A 16,856-nucleotide genomic window follows, 5' to 3' on the forward strand; every position below is an offset into this window, starting at 1 on the left:
GTCCCCCGTCCACTACCCTTCTGGGCGCTGTGAAAGCAGCGAAACAGCCTAAGGCAAACAAAGCTTCCATGTAAAGATTGTTTTTCTCCAATGTTTCTTAGTTTTTGAGGTAGGCCTACATTGCTATGAATGTCCTTCCTAGAACTGATTTGGCTGATTTCCTATAGATTTTGGAAAATTTTGCTTCCATTTTTATTTTTCCCAAGATATTTTAAATTTCCTTCTTGATATCTTTATTGGCCCATTGTCTGTTTAGTAGCATGTTTAGTGTGCTTGTGTTTGTGTTTTTCCCGTCTTCTTTTTGTAATAGGTTTAGTTGTATACTCTTGGTGTAGGAAAAAATGGTGATATGATTTTAGTCATCTTGCATATATTAGACTTGGTTTGTTGCCTATCCTGGGACCTATTCAGGAGAATATCCTATGTGCAATTGTAAAGAATGCATTTTCTTTAGTTTTGTTGAAGTTCTTTGTATATATCTATTATGTCCATTTAATCTAATTTCTCTTAAAGCCAACGTTTCCTTATTGATATTATGTCTGGATGATCTCTCCATTGATGTATGTGGAGGTACTAATATTCCCTAATTTGTTACTGTCAATTTCTCCCTTAATGTCTATAATATTGCTTTATACACATAGGTACTCGTATACTGGGGGATAGAGATTGGCAACTGTTATTCCCTGCGTTCTAATTGTACCTTTTCTCACTTTGTAATGTCCTTGTATGTCTTCTGATAAAGTTTTTGTTTTAAACTATTTTGTCTACATATTGCTACTCCAGCTTTATTTCCAGTTTTGCCAGTGCCATTTATTAAAGAGAGTGTCTTTTCCCATTGTATACTCTTACCTCCTTTTTTATATTAACTGACCATATATATCTGTGTTTATTTCTGTGTTCTTTATTTTATCTCATTGATCTATGCATCTGTTCTTATCCCGGCACCATACTGTTTTGATTACTGTAGCTCTGTAATAGAGTTTGAAATCAGTGAGCACGATGCCCCCAGATTTGATCCTGTTCAATATTGCTTTGGCTGTTCATGGTCATTTGTGATTCAATGAAAACTTTAGGATTGTTTTCTCTAATTCTGTGAAAATGCCATTGCTATTTTAATGGGCATTGGATTGAATCTGTAGAATGCTTATGGTAATGTGTACCTTTTAACAGTTTGAATTCTTATCTGTGACATGGAATATCTATTTATTTATATCTTTAATTTATTTCATCAGTGTCATAGTTTTGAGAGCACATGTCTTTCACCTCCTTGGTTAGGGTCATTCCTAGGTATTTCATTCCATTTGATAAAATTCTAAAAGAAATTGGTTCCTTCATTTCTTATTCTGCTACTATGTTATTATTATATAGGAGTGCAAGAGATTTCTGTATATTGATTTTGTATCCTGTGACATTACTGAATACATTTATTAGTTCTAATATTTTTTGTGGAGTGTTTAGGGTTGTCCGTAGTATTATGTCATCTACCAATAGTGACAGTTTTATTTATTTTCCTTGTCTGTTTGCTGTGGCTAGGACTTTCAGTACTATGGTGAATAAAAGTTGTGAGAGTGTATGTCCTTGTCTTGTTACTTACATAAGAGGAATACATTCCAGGTTTTTGCATTGCATATGATATTAACAGTGGTTTCGTCATTTATGGATTTTATTGTATTGTTATATGTTCCTTCTGTCAGTGTTTTTGAGATTTTTATCATGACGGATTTTGGGATTTTCAAATGCATTTTCAGTTTCTATTGACATGTTCATGTGTTTTTACCCTACCTTTGATTAACATGGTGTATTTCATTGGTTGACTTGTGGATATTGATCTCTCGTGTACCTTGTAGGAAATAAAGCTCATTTGGTCATGGTGAATAATAATTTGATGTATGTAAACTTTTTTGCTGTTATTTTGTTGAGGATTTCTATGTCTTTGTCAGGGATATTGGTCTGTAATTTTCTTTTTTCATAGTGTCTTTTTCTGGTTTTTGTTATACTGGCCTTGTGGAATGAGTTTGGAATTATTCCTTTTATATTTTTGGAAATTGTTGTGGCTGGATAGGTATTATCTCTTTGTTAAATGGTTGGTAGGATTCACCTGTGAAGCTCTCTGCTCCTGGAATATTTTGTGTGCATTTTTTAAATACCAATTCATTTGTTTTACTAGCATTCAATCTGTCCAGACATTCTCTTTCTTCTTGTGTCAGTCCTGGAAGACTGTCTGTTTCTAGCAATTTAACCACTTCTTGTAGTTGTCCAACTTATTGTTATGTATTTCATAGAATTCTCTTATACTCAATTTATGTGGTATCAATTGTATCTGTTCTTTCATTTCTGATTATATTAATTTTTTCTCTATCATTTCTTTATTAGTGTAGTAAAAGTTTCATAAATTCTGTAGGTCTTTTCAAAGAAAGTTTAAGTTTCATTGATTTTTCTTTTTTCTTAGTCTACTTTCCATTTATTTCTTCTCTTATCTTTATTGTGTCCCTCCTTCTATATAGATAGGTCCTCTAATTGGTGCATAAATATTTATAATTGTTATATATTTTGATGTACTGATACCTTTATAATTTTGTAATGTCCTTCTTTTTTGTTCCTTTCCTTGTTTTAAAGTCTGTGTTGTCATATATAAGCCTGTGTTATGTATGCAGTTCCTCTTTTATTGATGGGGTTTGTTACTTGTTTCTCTATATTTCTTGTTGTAGCTTTAAAAATTAAGCAAATTTTAAGTGCTTCCACTCATTATTACTTAGGTTATAATTACTGCTTTATTGTTTGGTTTAAGAAATCTTTCCTAACCACAAGGCTATGAAGATATATTTCTGTGTTATCTTCAAAATGGTTTATTTTTATCTGTCTCATTTCAATATCCTTCATAATGGTTTTCCTTTTAAGCATGATAGGAGGGTAAGAATAGTTACTTCTACATTACTATCAGGTATTTCCAGCATCATTTACTAAGAAGCCAGTGTTTTCCTCATGTCTCTGTATTTCCACATTTGTCATATATTGATTGTCTCTCTTTGAGTGGGTCAGTTTTGACTTGTGTTATATTCAAATGATCTATTTGTCTTTCCCTGATCCAGTAAAACAATTACTTTTGTGTCTTATAATTATTGATATAGGACATTTCAAACATTCTACCTGTTTTTTTCAAGAATTATTTACATGTTGTGGACTCATAATTTTAAAGACTTCTTTTTTCTTGGCCATTTCAATTTCGATGTAAATTTTATGATGAACATTAAAACTTCTTTATGGAGTGTAGCTGATACAAACATGAACTAAAATTTTGTATACATGAAAACAGTATCCTTCACTTAAATAGATATTCTTTAGTTGTACAGTTTTAAAATAAAGAGTTGTGCTTTTTTTGGTAGATTATTCCTAAGTCCTTATTATTTTGTTCTGCTTTAAATAATACTTTAAAATATTTTCTAATAATGTGTTTTGTTTATAATGGAATTATGTTATATTATATGAGCATTTATTCATTCTAATCATTCATATACAAATTTTAAAATAGCAGTTTACTGAGGTATGATTTATATATAAATTATGTATATATTCAATGTGTACAACTCAATGAGTTTGGGAACAGTCTTATACCCATGACACCATCACTATCATCGAGGCCATAGACATGTCCATCATCTCTCAATGTTTCCTCACGTCCTTTTCAGTATTCTTGTTTTATGGTAAGAATATTTAACATAAGATCTACTCTCTTAGCAAAATTTAAGTCTATAATATTTTTAGGTACATATATTTTTCTTTATAAGGGATTTTCAAAAATATTCATTAGTAGGACTGAATGTTTACCCACTTTGACCAGTACCTTCCCATTTTCCTCATTTCTCAGCCTTTGGCAGCCACCATTTTACTCTCTGCTTCTCTGAGTTTGACTATTTTAGATTTGACAGAAAAGCCAGATCACACATTGATCTTTTTGTGTCTGGCTTGTTTCAGTAAATACAGTGACTTTTAGGTATATCAGTGTACGTCAACAGGCAGGTTTTATGACATTTATATGTAGATAAGTTTTTTCATAACATTATTTGTACAAAAAATAAGTGAATATTTTTTTATTTCTACCCAGTATGTGTTTTAATAAAATAATTTTATATATATTTTATTGCACTGATGAGGAAATCCTGAGCACAAATACATTATAGCATCAGGGTCCTGTTGGAAATTTGTGGAATGGTTGTGTCACTGGTTAAGTGAATATCCAGGACATTAGGCTCATGGGCATGCTACCCAGGGCCCCACACCAGAGCTGCATTCCCGTGAGCACCACGGGGGGAAGGAGGAGTGGAGTCCTGGCTGTAAGGACATGTCCGTTACGTTTCATGTCACTTCACCTCAGATATTGCCCAGAACTTAATTTGATTTTCAGAACTGGTGCAATGGAGGCTTTTTGCACAAACACAGCATCATGAAGAGCACAGGGATTCACAGCAGAAGTGGCATATGAGGCAGATAAGAACATCCTGTGTCAACACCATGTGGAGCAGTGAGTGAGCACGGCACACAGTTGCCCTTAGCCTCATCATCACATGTAGGGTCCTTCTTGGGCATCAGGCTGTTGTTAGGAGGAAGATCATTTAGTAATACAGGTAACTGTTGAGCCCTGTGTTGTACATTTGAACCCAATATAAGATTGTTTATCACTGATACTTCGATACAAAAAGGAAAGTAAAATGCTAGTGGAAAGGAGACTTCCCTCCATCCTCTCGCCACTGCCATTTCTAATTGCATATGAGCCTATGAAGTGAAGAAGAACTTCATTAGTGTATGATAAAGATAAAATGGAATCTCTCAGTCTTATAGTCTAAACGCCAAGGGCCAGGGTTTCATATCTGAGCCCCTCATGCACACTGAAATTCTCGTAACAAATGGATATGCTTCAATTTCCTTGAAATGATACAGCAGTAAGGTCACAAAAAATCTACAAAATATATAGGGTAATATTATTTTCTAAATTGTAAAATCATTTTTGCTTCTGGAGGACCTAGGTGTACCAATCATAGTGGGTTTTGTTTATAAAAAATACCAATGATGCAATACTGTTTAAAACCGTTTTACTAAATAAATACAATTTTATTAATATCCTCTTATGCTGGCTTTTCAAACAGGACTTCTAGATTACTTTCAAATGTCTTTATTAATACTGCTAAATAAATTTTATAAGCTACTACCTGAAACATACAACAATAATTGTGTTCCACTGATATCTCTGTGTTTTTTTCCATGTGTCTGAACACATTCTGCAATGTCACTCTATCACTGCTCCCAGATGGCTAAAGTACTACAATTATATTAAGATACATCCCCATCACATTCATTGTAAAATTTTAAAACAGTGTACCTTGCAACTGTACAGAAACTTCTTTCTAAATTACATAAATGTATTTAATTTGCCTTAAATGCTATAATTTCAAGGACTTTTCCCAAAGCCAATTTTATGTCCTTGTTTCTAAGGCTGTAAATGATGGGATTCAATGATGGAGGCACCACTGTGTAAAACACAGACAGAATGATATCTAAGTCTGACCTCACCTCAGAGGCTGGCCTCAGGTAGACCACGGCACCTGTTGAAAGAAACAAAGTCACAATGACCACATGAGGGAGGAAGGTGGAGAGGGCTTTGGACCTGCCCTCCAGGGAAGAGATCCTTGAGGCAGCAGAGAAGATGTGCACATAGGAATATAAAATAGAGAGGAAACAGATTAGTGAGATACATGTACCAAATGCAGTCACTGATGCTTCATTTTTGTTCATTTTGAAGTCTGAGATCAAAATAATCTGAGGGATATCACAGAAGTGATGGATTTAATTGGAAGTAAAAGTTGTGGAAAAGGTTGCTGCTGTGTGCATGGCTCCATAGATCCCAGCACTGATATATGAGGCCACCACCATCCACCCACAGGCCCCCTTGTTCATGATAGTCTCATAGTGCAGCGGGCAGCAGATGGCCACGTAGCGGTCATAGGACATCACTGTGAGGATGGCAAATTCAGCAGCACAGAAAGTCATCAAGAACAGCACCTGGAAAACACATCCAAGGAAGGATATTGTGTTCCTGTTCATCAGGGAGTTGAGAGCAAATTTAGGAACAGTGACAGAAATGTAGCAGAGATCTATGAGTGACAGGTTCTTCAGGAAGAAGTACATGGGTGTGTGAAGCTGAGGATCCCATGTAATGAGCATGATGATGAGGCCATTTCCTAACAGGGCTGCCAGGTAAGCCACGAGGAACAGGATACCATGGAGGATTTGCATCTTAAGGTCATCAGAGAATCCCAGGAGGAGGAACTCAGTGACCCCTGTATTGTTGGTCATTTCATCCAAGGAGTGAACTGTGTATTGTAAACAAACATACAATAAAGAAAATCTTACCTAGTTGTGTTGATGGACATGTGGATTATCTCTAGTGACCATTTTAAGTGTAGTATGTATCTGTGTTTTTCTATACCTTTACATTTTTCCTACTAGCTGTAGACATTTGTAAAGTTTCTGAAGTCCTGTGTACCTGATTCATCAGTTTCTAGCAATAGTGTTCTAAATCAGTTAATATATATGTTTAGAAGTATTTGAAAAACTTTATGAAAGGAACAAAATGAGAAATGAACATGTGGAACTACATCAAACTAAGAAGCTTCTGTACAGCAAAGGACACCAACAGCACAAAAAGACATCCAACATATTATTTTTGAGAATATATTCATAAGAGACTTACCTTATAAATGGTAAACATCCAAAATATCCAAACAACCCATTTGTCTCAACATCCAAAAGCAAATAACCTTATTTAAAAATGGACAGAAGATCTGATCAGACACTTTTCCAAATATGAAATAAAATGGCTAACAGGCACATGAAAAGAAGTTCCATATTGCTATCATCAGTGAAATGCAAATCAAAACCACAATGAGATATCACCTCATACCAGTTAGGATGGCCACTAACCCAAACACAAGAAATAACAAATTCTAATGTGGATGCAGAGAACTGGGACCCGTCCTATACTGTTGGTGGGAATGTAAATTGGTGCAACTGCTGTGGAAAGCACTACAGAGGTTCCTCAAAAAACTGAACATAGAAATACAATTTACTGAGTAATTCTACTCCTAGGAATTTACCTGAAGAAAACAAAATCCCTGTTTCAGGAAGTTATATGCACCCCTATGTTTATTGGCCGACTGTTTGCAATAGCCAGTATGGAAGAGCTCTAAGTGCCCATCAATAGATGAATGGATAAAGAAGCGTTGGTAGAGATACACAATGGAATACTACTCAGCTATATAAAGGAAAGAAATCCTGCCATTTTTAACAACATAGCTGCATCTAGAGGGTATTATTCTCAATGAAATAAGCCAGACAGAGAAATAGAAATGCTGTATCATTTCATTTATGTGGACTATAAAAACAAAGCAAAACAGAAGGAACAAAACAGCACTAGACTCATAGACACTGAGAAGGGACTGATGGTTACAATGGGGGAGGTTGAGGTGGGTGGTGGGTGATGAGAGGGGGATAAAAATGCACAATAATCCACAATGTCACAGCATGGAGAATATAGTCAATGGTTATGTAACATCTTTTTAAGTTGATAGTAACCACACTAGAGGGGGTGAGGACTTAATAATATGGATAACTATTGAACCATTGTAATGTGTATTTGAAACCAATATAAAATTGTATATGGACAATAGCTCAATAAAAAAAGATTTGGCAATGGTGATGTTCATCATCAACATTGGTTGTTGAAGATATTGAAGTTGTTATTTATTAATAATTGTAATCAGCACAAGCAAGAGAGTAAAGTTCCAAGACTATTATAATTTCACAGCTGAGGAAATAGGACACAGAGATGGGACAGCACTCTTTCCCCACCGCAGCATCAGGGGCATAAGCAGTAAAAGGCACAGATATGACTGGGCAGTCATTTCTTTGACTTCTATGCCTGCCAGTTTTCTGCAAAGACACCCTGCATAGACAGTTCATGGCCTGCAGTAGGGAATGGGTTTAGCTTAGAAAATAATAAAATGGTTAGTTTTTTTAACCCAATGTTAATTATAGTTAATTGGAAAATAAAAGCAGGCCATTTGATTCCTGCTAACTTCATCTTGGTAGTTCCTGCCATTCTCCCTGGGTGAAAAGTGTGTGTTTATATGTGCTCAGTTTGTCTACTTAAACATTGTTGGGTGAATAGGAAAAACTATAATATTGTCTCAGTTAGACACTTGTTAAACTCTGGCAGGTTTTTTAAGTAAGCATTTATTATCAATTATACAGTATTTATACTTTCAGAATAATTTCTTCCCAGCTCATTTCTTCCTTCAGCCTGGGTCAAAATAGCAATGACCCACCCGCTATAGTTTCAGCTGTTTCCTAACTTGTGGGAATTCTAACTCAAAATTCCAGGAGTCAACAAAATGTACACTTTCCCTTCCTCTGGTCATGATCTAAATACCACCAAGCATTCTTGAAAGACATAGTTCCTGGCTTTGTTTAGTTTCTGTGCCTTAATTCTCGTATATAATACAGGAAATTCTTCCTCACCTCTAAATTGTTTAATGAACTCTGAACAACTACCAAGGGACTCATTCTATGAAACGGACCCCACGTAGTTAGGGCTAGAAACATGTCTGGTTCACCCTGACTATATTTGTAGATTTCCAAACCTGACTAAACCTGGATTTCAAATTTGTACAAGTCAGAAAATGTAACTCAGTTTCCCAGTAAGACATGTGTATTCCCAGTAACAGACAAGACTATTGTGCCTTAGAAACCCCTGTTCTACATGTAAAGGCTTAACACTCACCTGAAGATGCAGAACTTGCCAAAGACAACAGGAGGGCCATTCCCAGGTCAGGCCACTCCCACTTTGTCCAGTCTACTGCTGTCTGACACTCCCTGATCCAGGGCACCTGGGGGCTGAGAAATGTAAAATTTGTTGTTGTCTTAGTGGACCCTGGACACTATTTGTTTTGGTGATGGATTGATATGCTGAGACATTTATACATAAAAGCCCTGTTTTAATTTCCACATTGCAATTCTACACATCAAACTATTTCTGGTGTAATGAACTCAAAATTGCCCATTTCTGACAAGGAAAAGGCATAGTTCCCTAATAGAGATAATGATGTAAAACACAGATTTATGAAATATGATGTGAATGCATTTGGCAGATAATTTATTTTATAAGGGAATCCTGGAAGAGTGAGTTTGCCTCTCCAAATCCTCTATTATACAAAGAGCCAAGGACAAATGGATAATGAAGGAGAAATACATTTTTTCTGTTACAATTTTGATAACCACTGCTTCTGACATTTGTTCATTCATGATTGGCAGGACCTTGTGAATCATTTCACCTTCTTGCTTACAGAATGATCTGCAGGATTAATTTATACATAAATAAAAAATGTTCTTATATTTTCAATTGTAACACTAATATATAATGCACACTTTCTCATAATTTAAATTCAACATATTGTCATAATTTATTTCTGACAATTAATTTGGAAGATGATTCTTCAGAATGTGTATGTTGGCAGAAGTACCAAATATCACAAGTTGCTCTGGATATAGGAGAAAATACTTTGATTTTAATTTCCTACCAAATTTTTAGTATGTAGCAGGAAAAATTTGAAATTGCTTTTTGTATGTCAATCAGTTGATTTTAATTTGATAAAATGACTATCTATACCACATTCCTCATTCTACTTTTCTATTTGTGTACGTATCTGTATAAGGGGCATTCAGACCTATATATGTCTCTATGTTGTTTTCCCTTATACTCACACTGTTTTAAAGTCCAGGATATTTCTCTTAACTTTATTTGAGACAAAGTACTTGAAATTATCAATAAAATTAAATTTAAATAAATTTTAGAATATGTACAGGTTTTATGTCAGAATCTATACACCTGAAGGTGAACATACCACACTTACCCTTTATTTGCATAATATGTGAGTCATATCATCTTTTTGTCTATCGTATTCAATGAGTATTTTATTCTCCCCAAAGTGCTAAACAATTGTTACTCACATGGTGATCATGCATGAAGTTCTGAAAATCTGTTGTAAAGGGACTACTTCATTATAGTGAGTTCCCATGTGCCTTCAATTCCAATCTTCATGGACGCTCTTCATTGAGGAAGATTTGCTCTCATCTAATGGCAAAGAAGCAAGTAGCAGGCTTCATGCTACTTCAGGACTCGGGAAGCATAGTTACCCTCTCCTTGAGAGAGGAACCACTTCAGAGTTCTCTAAGAACAATGTGATGATTGCAGCTCTGAGCCTGTGATGCATCCTCAAGAACACCCACAAGAGGAAAAAGTGAGACAGGGAAGTCCACCATAGGTGGCTGTGGTTTTGGAATCTGGGAAATTTCAACAGATTTTGACAAATTTCCCCTGGTTATTTTTCAGGGGAAAATATTTCTCCATGATGCTGACTGTGGAGAAGGGGACATGCTCAGTAAAACATGTCAACATGAAGCCCCAAAATCTCTAAGAGATTATCCAAGAATTCCCTTATGCTGAGCTACCTAATTAATCATTTCATTACCTGAACTGGAAACCTTACCTATGAGTCACTGTAAAATATAACTTGTCTACAACAATAATTTTTATAAATAGAAGTTTTATATTAGGTCTTTAATATATCTCTATATCTATGCTTGCACAGACATAAACACTAAGTGAATATTCAGAATATGTGAACTATACTAAATAGGTGATTTATGCTAACTTTTGCTGGCATGGGGCCTTCTTCTTTGGTGTTATATTAAAAATGTTAATGTCTAGGTGTTCTTTAAAATTCCCTTTATATTTCAGTAACACATAGTAAGACCTTTAAATTAGGATCTATTGCTTAGATACAACTGGGTTTGAAAGTCTAGCAAGATTAGCATGGGTGTTCTGTAGCAATGATTGATTTCATGTAATTATTATTTCTTCTCAGTGAATCAGTACTTATTTTACATGTTTTGTTCTATTTTTCAAGAAAATAATGAAAAATAAAAATAATAATTGTAAATGTACAATGTGTAGGAATTACTCAAAATATTGTACAAGTCCCATAAAAATCATAAAATAAATTTCCAGACATATTATTTGGAGTCAAAAATGCACTGTGTAGATAACCAGAGGCAGCTTCTCAAACTGTAGAAATATGAACTGAACATATGAGACATACACTACTATAAGGAGAAGGATGAAGACATGGAGAAATAATTGGAAAATCCCAATTATTGATGCCTTTGCTTTTGGTGTTATGTACAGAAAGAAAATCACCAACAGATGTCAAGGACTTAACTAAAAATGTTTTATTCTAGGAGTTTTAGGATTTGGGGTTTTACATACAATTCTTGAAATAATTTGGTTTAAATTTTCCATAAGATGTATCATAGTGGTCCATTTTCATTCTTGTGCATGTGGCTGTCCAGAGTTCCCAATATAATTTATTGAAGAGTTGATCCTTTCACCTACGTATTTACTTGGCTTGTTGATAAATTAATTAACCATCCTGTATGTATTTATTTCCAGGTTCCCTATTGTTTCCATAGCTATATATGTCTCATTTTAGTATAATACCACACTGTTTTGATTACCATGATTTTGTAGTATAGTTTGAAATCAGGGAGCATGATGTCTTTAAATTTGTTCTTCCTTTTCAAGTATGCTTGAGCAATCTGGTTTCATTTGGGTTTCATAAAAGTTTTAGGAATATTTGTAGTATTTGTGTAAAACCTGCCATTTGAATTTTGATAGTGATAGCTTTGAAACAATACATGCTTTTTTTTTGCTATGGACATTTTAACAATAGTAATTGTTCCAATTCATCAGCATGGAATATCTTTACAATTATCTGTGTCCATTCAAATTTCTTTCTTCAGTGTCTTTTAGTTTTCAGTATACAGGTCATTCTCATTGGTTATATATTTTATAATTGTTATTGCTTTCAGTTGCAAATGAATTTGTTTCCTTTATTACTAACTATGATAGCTTGTGACCAGTATATGGAAGCACAACTGATTTCTGTATATTACTATCATATCCTGTACATTCATTTTATTTACTTGTTAGTTCTAATAGTTTTCTGTTGGAGTATTTAGGGTTTTCTATATAAAGTATCATGTCATCTTCAAAGAGTGAAAGTTTTACTTCTTTCCCAAGTTGGATGTCACATTTGTTTTTCTTGTCTAATGACCATGGCTAGGAAAGTCAATGCTATGTGGAATAAAGGGTCAATAATGGGCATTTTGTTTTGTTTCTGATCTTAGAGGAAAAGCTCTGAGCCTTTTATTCAACCCTGATGTGATGTTCACACAGGGATTTTTACATAGGGCCTTTACTGTGTTTGGTTATTTTCCTTCTATAATCATTTTGTTGAGTGTTTATCATAAACTGATGTGTAATTTTGACAAATGATTTTTTCTGCATCTATTGAGATGATCATGCGATTTTTATTCTTCTTTCTGTCAATGTGGTAAAGCAATGTGATTGGTTTTCAATTTTCATGCCATCCATGAATCCTAGGAATATTTATTTGGGTTGCTGCATGACTTTAATACACTGACTTCAGTTTGCTAATATTTATTGAGGATTATTACATTTATATTCATTAGGATTACTGGCTTTTAATTTTCTTGGTGTCTTTGGTTTTAATAGGGTAATTAGGCTATGTAAAATTAGTTTGAAAGTGTTCTTTCCTCTTAAATATTTTAGGACTATTTTGAGAAGAATAATACTGATGCTTCTTTCAATGTTTGGTAGAATTCAGCTGTGAACATATCCAGAGATGTGATTTTTGTTTTTTACAAATTTTTTAGATTATATTTTCAACTTCATTATTGCATTCCAGCCTATTTGTATTTTCATACTCTTCATGATTCAAACTTTGAAGTTTGTATGTATCTAAGAATGCATTATTCTTCTAATTTTTCCAATGTTTTTGCATAAAACTGTTCCTTATAATATCTCTGATCCTTTGTTTTTCTGTAGTGTCAATTACAACTTACAATTCTTCATTTCTAATTGTGTTTATTTGGGCCTTTTCTCTCTCTCTCTCTCTCTCTCTCTCTCTCTTTTGGGTTATACTGCCTGGACGATTACATATGTTGTTCATCATTTCAAAGAGCTTTTTGTTTGGACAGTGATCTTTTTTATTGTTGGTTTTTGCTATTTAATTTATTTTGACTATAATCTTTGTATATACTGTTTCTGTATTTTACATGTAAAGATTGATTTTTTCTGATGTTCCTTAGTTTTTGAGGTATGCCCTCATTGCTATGAATTATCTTCACAGAACTGCTTTTGCTACTTCCTATAGATTTTTGAAAGTTCATTTCCATTTTTATTTGTGCCAATGTATTTTTTAATTTCCTTTTTTGCCTATTGGCATGTTGTTTAGGGTCTCTATGTTTTTCCAGTTTTCTTTTTGTAATTGATTTAATTCCATAGTATTGTGGTAGGAAAAGATGCTTCATAACTTATAAATATCATGCTTTATAATTTCAGTCACCTTGAATATATTAGACTTTTTTGTTCCCTGACATGGGACCTGTTCTGGAGAATATCTTATGTGTAATTGTAAACAATGCTTTTTTTTTTTTTTTGGTTTGGATGCAGTTCTTTGTATACATCTATTAAGTGCATCTAACCTAATTTCTTTTAAAGCCAATATTTCCTTATTGATACTATGGATGATCTATCCATTGATGTAAGTGGGATACTAATATCCCCTACTATTATGTTACTGTCAATATATGCCTTTATATCTATAATATTGCTTTGTACACATAGATGCTCTTGTATTGGGGGCAGACAGATTGGCAACTGTTATTCCCTGCATTTGGATTGTGCCTTTTCTCTTTCTAATGTCCTTGTATGTCTTCTGATACAGTGTTTGTTTTAAAGTATTTTTTCTTTTCAAAATATTAGTACACCTGCATTATTTTCCATTTCTATTTCCTTTTTCATTTAATTTCCATTGTGCATCCCATCACTTTTGGAGTGTTTGAGCTTCTAATCTGCAGTGATTCTCTTCTAGGAAGTATGTAGATGTGCCTAGTTTTTTATTTTATCTCTTCAGCCACCCTTTGTCTTACAATTGGAGAATTTAGTCCATCATAGTTAAATTTATTATTGATTAGTATGCTCATAATGCTGTTTTTCAAATTGCTTTCTTGTTCTTCTTGTAGCTCTTCTCTCTACCTTTCATTTATCTTGGTTGTTTCCCTTGTGTTTGGTGTTTTTCTCTAGAGTTGTATTTGTTTTCTTCTCTGTGTTTTTGTGTATTGTAGATTTCTTATTTTTACACACAGATGCTCTTGTATTACCTTGAGGTACCTGTATATTGGCCAATATATATAACACTCTGTTTTAAGCTGACAGTCACTTAAGCTTTAGTAGTCTAAAAGCACTGCAGTTTTGCTCCTCCCACCATATTTTTTTTGTGTATTTATATAATATACTTTTTTATTTTGTTTACCTCTTTACTACTTATTATAGCTATTGTTCATTTTACTATTTTTAACTTTTATGCTCATAGAAGCTTTTCGAAATGGGTGATTCATTGTCTTTATATGTGCCAATACCAGTTTTTCTAATTATGGCCTTTCCTTTTTTGCTTAAAGATCCTTTACCATTTACTTTAAGGCTTATTTAGAGGTCATGAACACCTTTGACTTTGTTTGAGGAAATATTTGTCTCTCTTTTAATTCTGAATGACCACTTTGTTTTATAGAATATTCTTGGTGTTGTTTTTACCTTTCAGAAATTTAAGTATATCCTTCCACTTCTTTCTGGCTTACAAAGTTCCTGCAGAAAATTCAGCATGTGGCTATTTGTTTTCCCTTGCTGTCTTTCAACCTCTCATTCTATTTACCTTTGGCCTTTTTAAGTGTGATTTGTCTTCCTGTGACCACTTTGGGTGTATGTTGTTTAGAGTCTCAAGGCTTCCTGGACCAGGATGTCTGTTTCTTAACTGAGCTTAGGGAAGTTTTTAGGCATTATTTCTTCAAACCAGTTTTCTTCCGTTTTCCCTTCTTCTTATCCTTCTGGGGCACTTATAATATGAATGCTCCTATGCTTAATTTTGTCCCACAAGTACCTTACACTATGTGTATTTTTAAAAAAATTTGTTTACTTAGAGCTGTTCTGATTGGATGACTTTCACTTTTCTGTGTTCCAGATCACTGATCCATTGATCTGAATCCTCTGATCTGTCTTGATCCCACCTACTGTATTCTTCATTTATTTTATCCCTCACCTTTGATTGATTCTTTCTTATACGTTTACTTTTCGTTGTTCTCACTGTGCTCCTCCAATTTTTCCCCAGGTTTGTTTACCAACCTTTTGGCCATCATTTTGAACTCTTTTTCAGGCACATTTCTTATGTCTATTTCATTAGTAGAGTTGCTTTCAGTTTACCTTGTTTCATCATTTAGAACATATTCTTCTGTCTTCTCATTCTTCTGTTGTAAGACTTTCTGTGTGTGTTTCTAAGAACTAAGCACAGCAGTTCTCTCTCTCAATCTCGAGGAATAGCTTCGTGTAGGAGATTCTGCTATTTAGACTGCATGTGCCTGGCAGATTTGGCAGGCCAGATGGTTGTGATCTGGAGATAATTTTTCCCTTTAATAGTTTGTCTTTTCATTTTGTTGATAATTATCCTTTATTCTACAGAAGGTTTTTAATTGAGAAAGTCCAAGTTATGCATTGTTATTCTTCTGTTTTCTGTGTCACAACAAATCTATATGCTGAAATGCGAATGAAGGAGATATTTTCATTTTCTTCTAGAACTTTTATGTTTCTCCAGGCTTAATACTTATGGGGGTATCATTTGTGAGTGGTGTAACGTAGGGTTGCAATTTCTTCCTAATGCATGAATTTCAAGTTTTTCCAGCACCATTAAGAAAGAGAATTTTTTTAAAGTGTATTCTTGTTCACTTGTCAAATACTTGTTGAATAAGTATCAAGTTTCTTTCTCATCTTGCATTCCTGTTCCATTGTTCTTTGTGTCTGTTTTTCGATGAAACTATACAGTTTCAAATATATACCTTTATCATTTAATGTGAAATCAGATTTGTTGAGTCTTGATTTGTTCTTCCTTCTCAGATTTACTCTGCATAATCTATATGTATCCACAAAAAATCCAGTTTAAGAAAAATAATTTGGGGAAAAGAGGACAAATGTTTCCTTATTTCCTTTTCCAGTTCTAACCTGCAATTATTTGATGTGGCCAAGTCGTGGACTACAAGTCTGTGACAGATGGTGGGACTCTGGACGTATCCCTGTGGAGTGACAGTGAATGTCCATCTTTTGCTGGCCTTCTAACATGAATGCAAACTGTTCCTGGCTTTCCTGTGCTATGTCAATAGAGAAGAAAGTATCAGCAAGGTCTACAACATAATGATACAATCCCAGCTCATGGTTGAGGGTGTCCAGAATGTCTGCTATAGAGGAGACAGCAGCATGCAAAGGGAGTGTATCTTTATTCAATTTCCTGTACTCCACAGTCATATGCCAGGAGCTGTCTGAATTTTTTAATGGCTACACTTGGGAATTAAAAGGACTATGGTGAGTTTTATGATGCCCACCTCCTCCAACTCCTGTAGAGTTTCTCCAATTTCCTTGTGCCTATAGGCAATTTATATTGCTTAGTATCTGTCACCCACTGAGGTACAGGCAGAGGTGCAGGTGGGTGCTTAGCATGTCCCCTCAGAACTGCCTTTACCTAGCATACCCTCATTTGGAACTCACTTGCAGTGGTCTGTAACCACAGGCTTTGCAGTATATCTACCCCCAAAATATATTCAGGGATGGGAGAAATGTATAC

The sequence above is a fragment of the Manis pentadactyla genome, chromosome 13 (genome assembly GCF_030020395.1).
Source record: "Manis pentadactyla isolate mManPen7 chromosome 13, mManPen7.hap1, whole genome shotgun sequence".
Lineage (NCBI taxonomy): Eukaryota > Metazoa > Chordata > Mammalia > Pholidota > Manidae > Manis > Manis pentadactyla.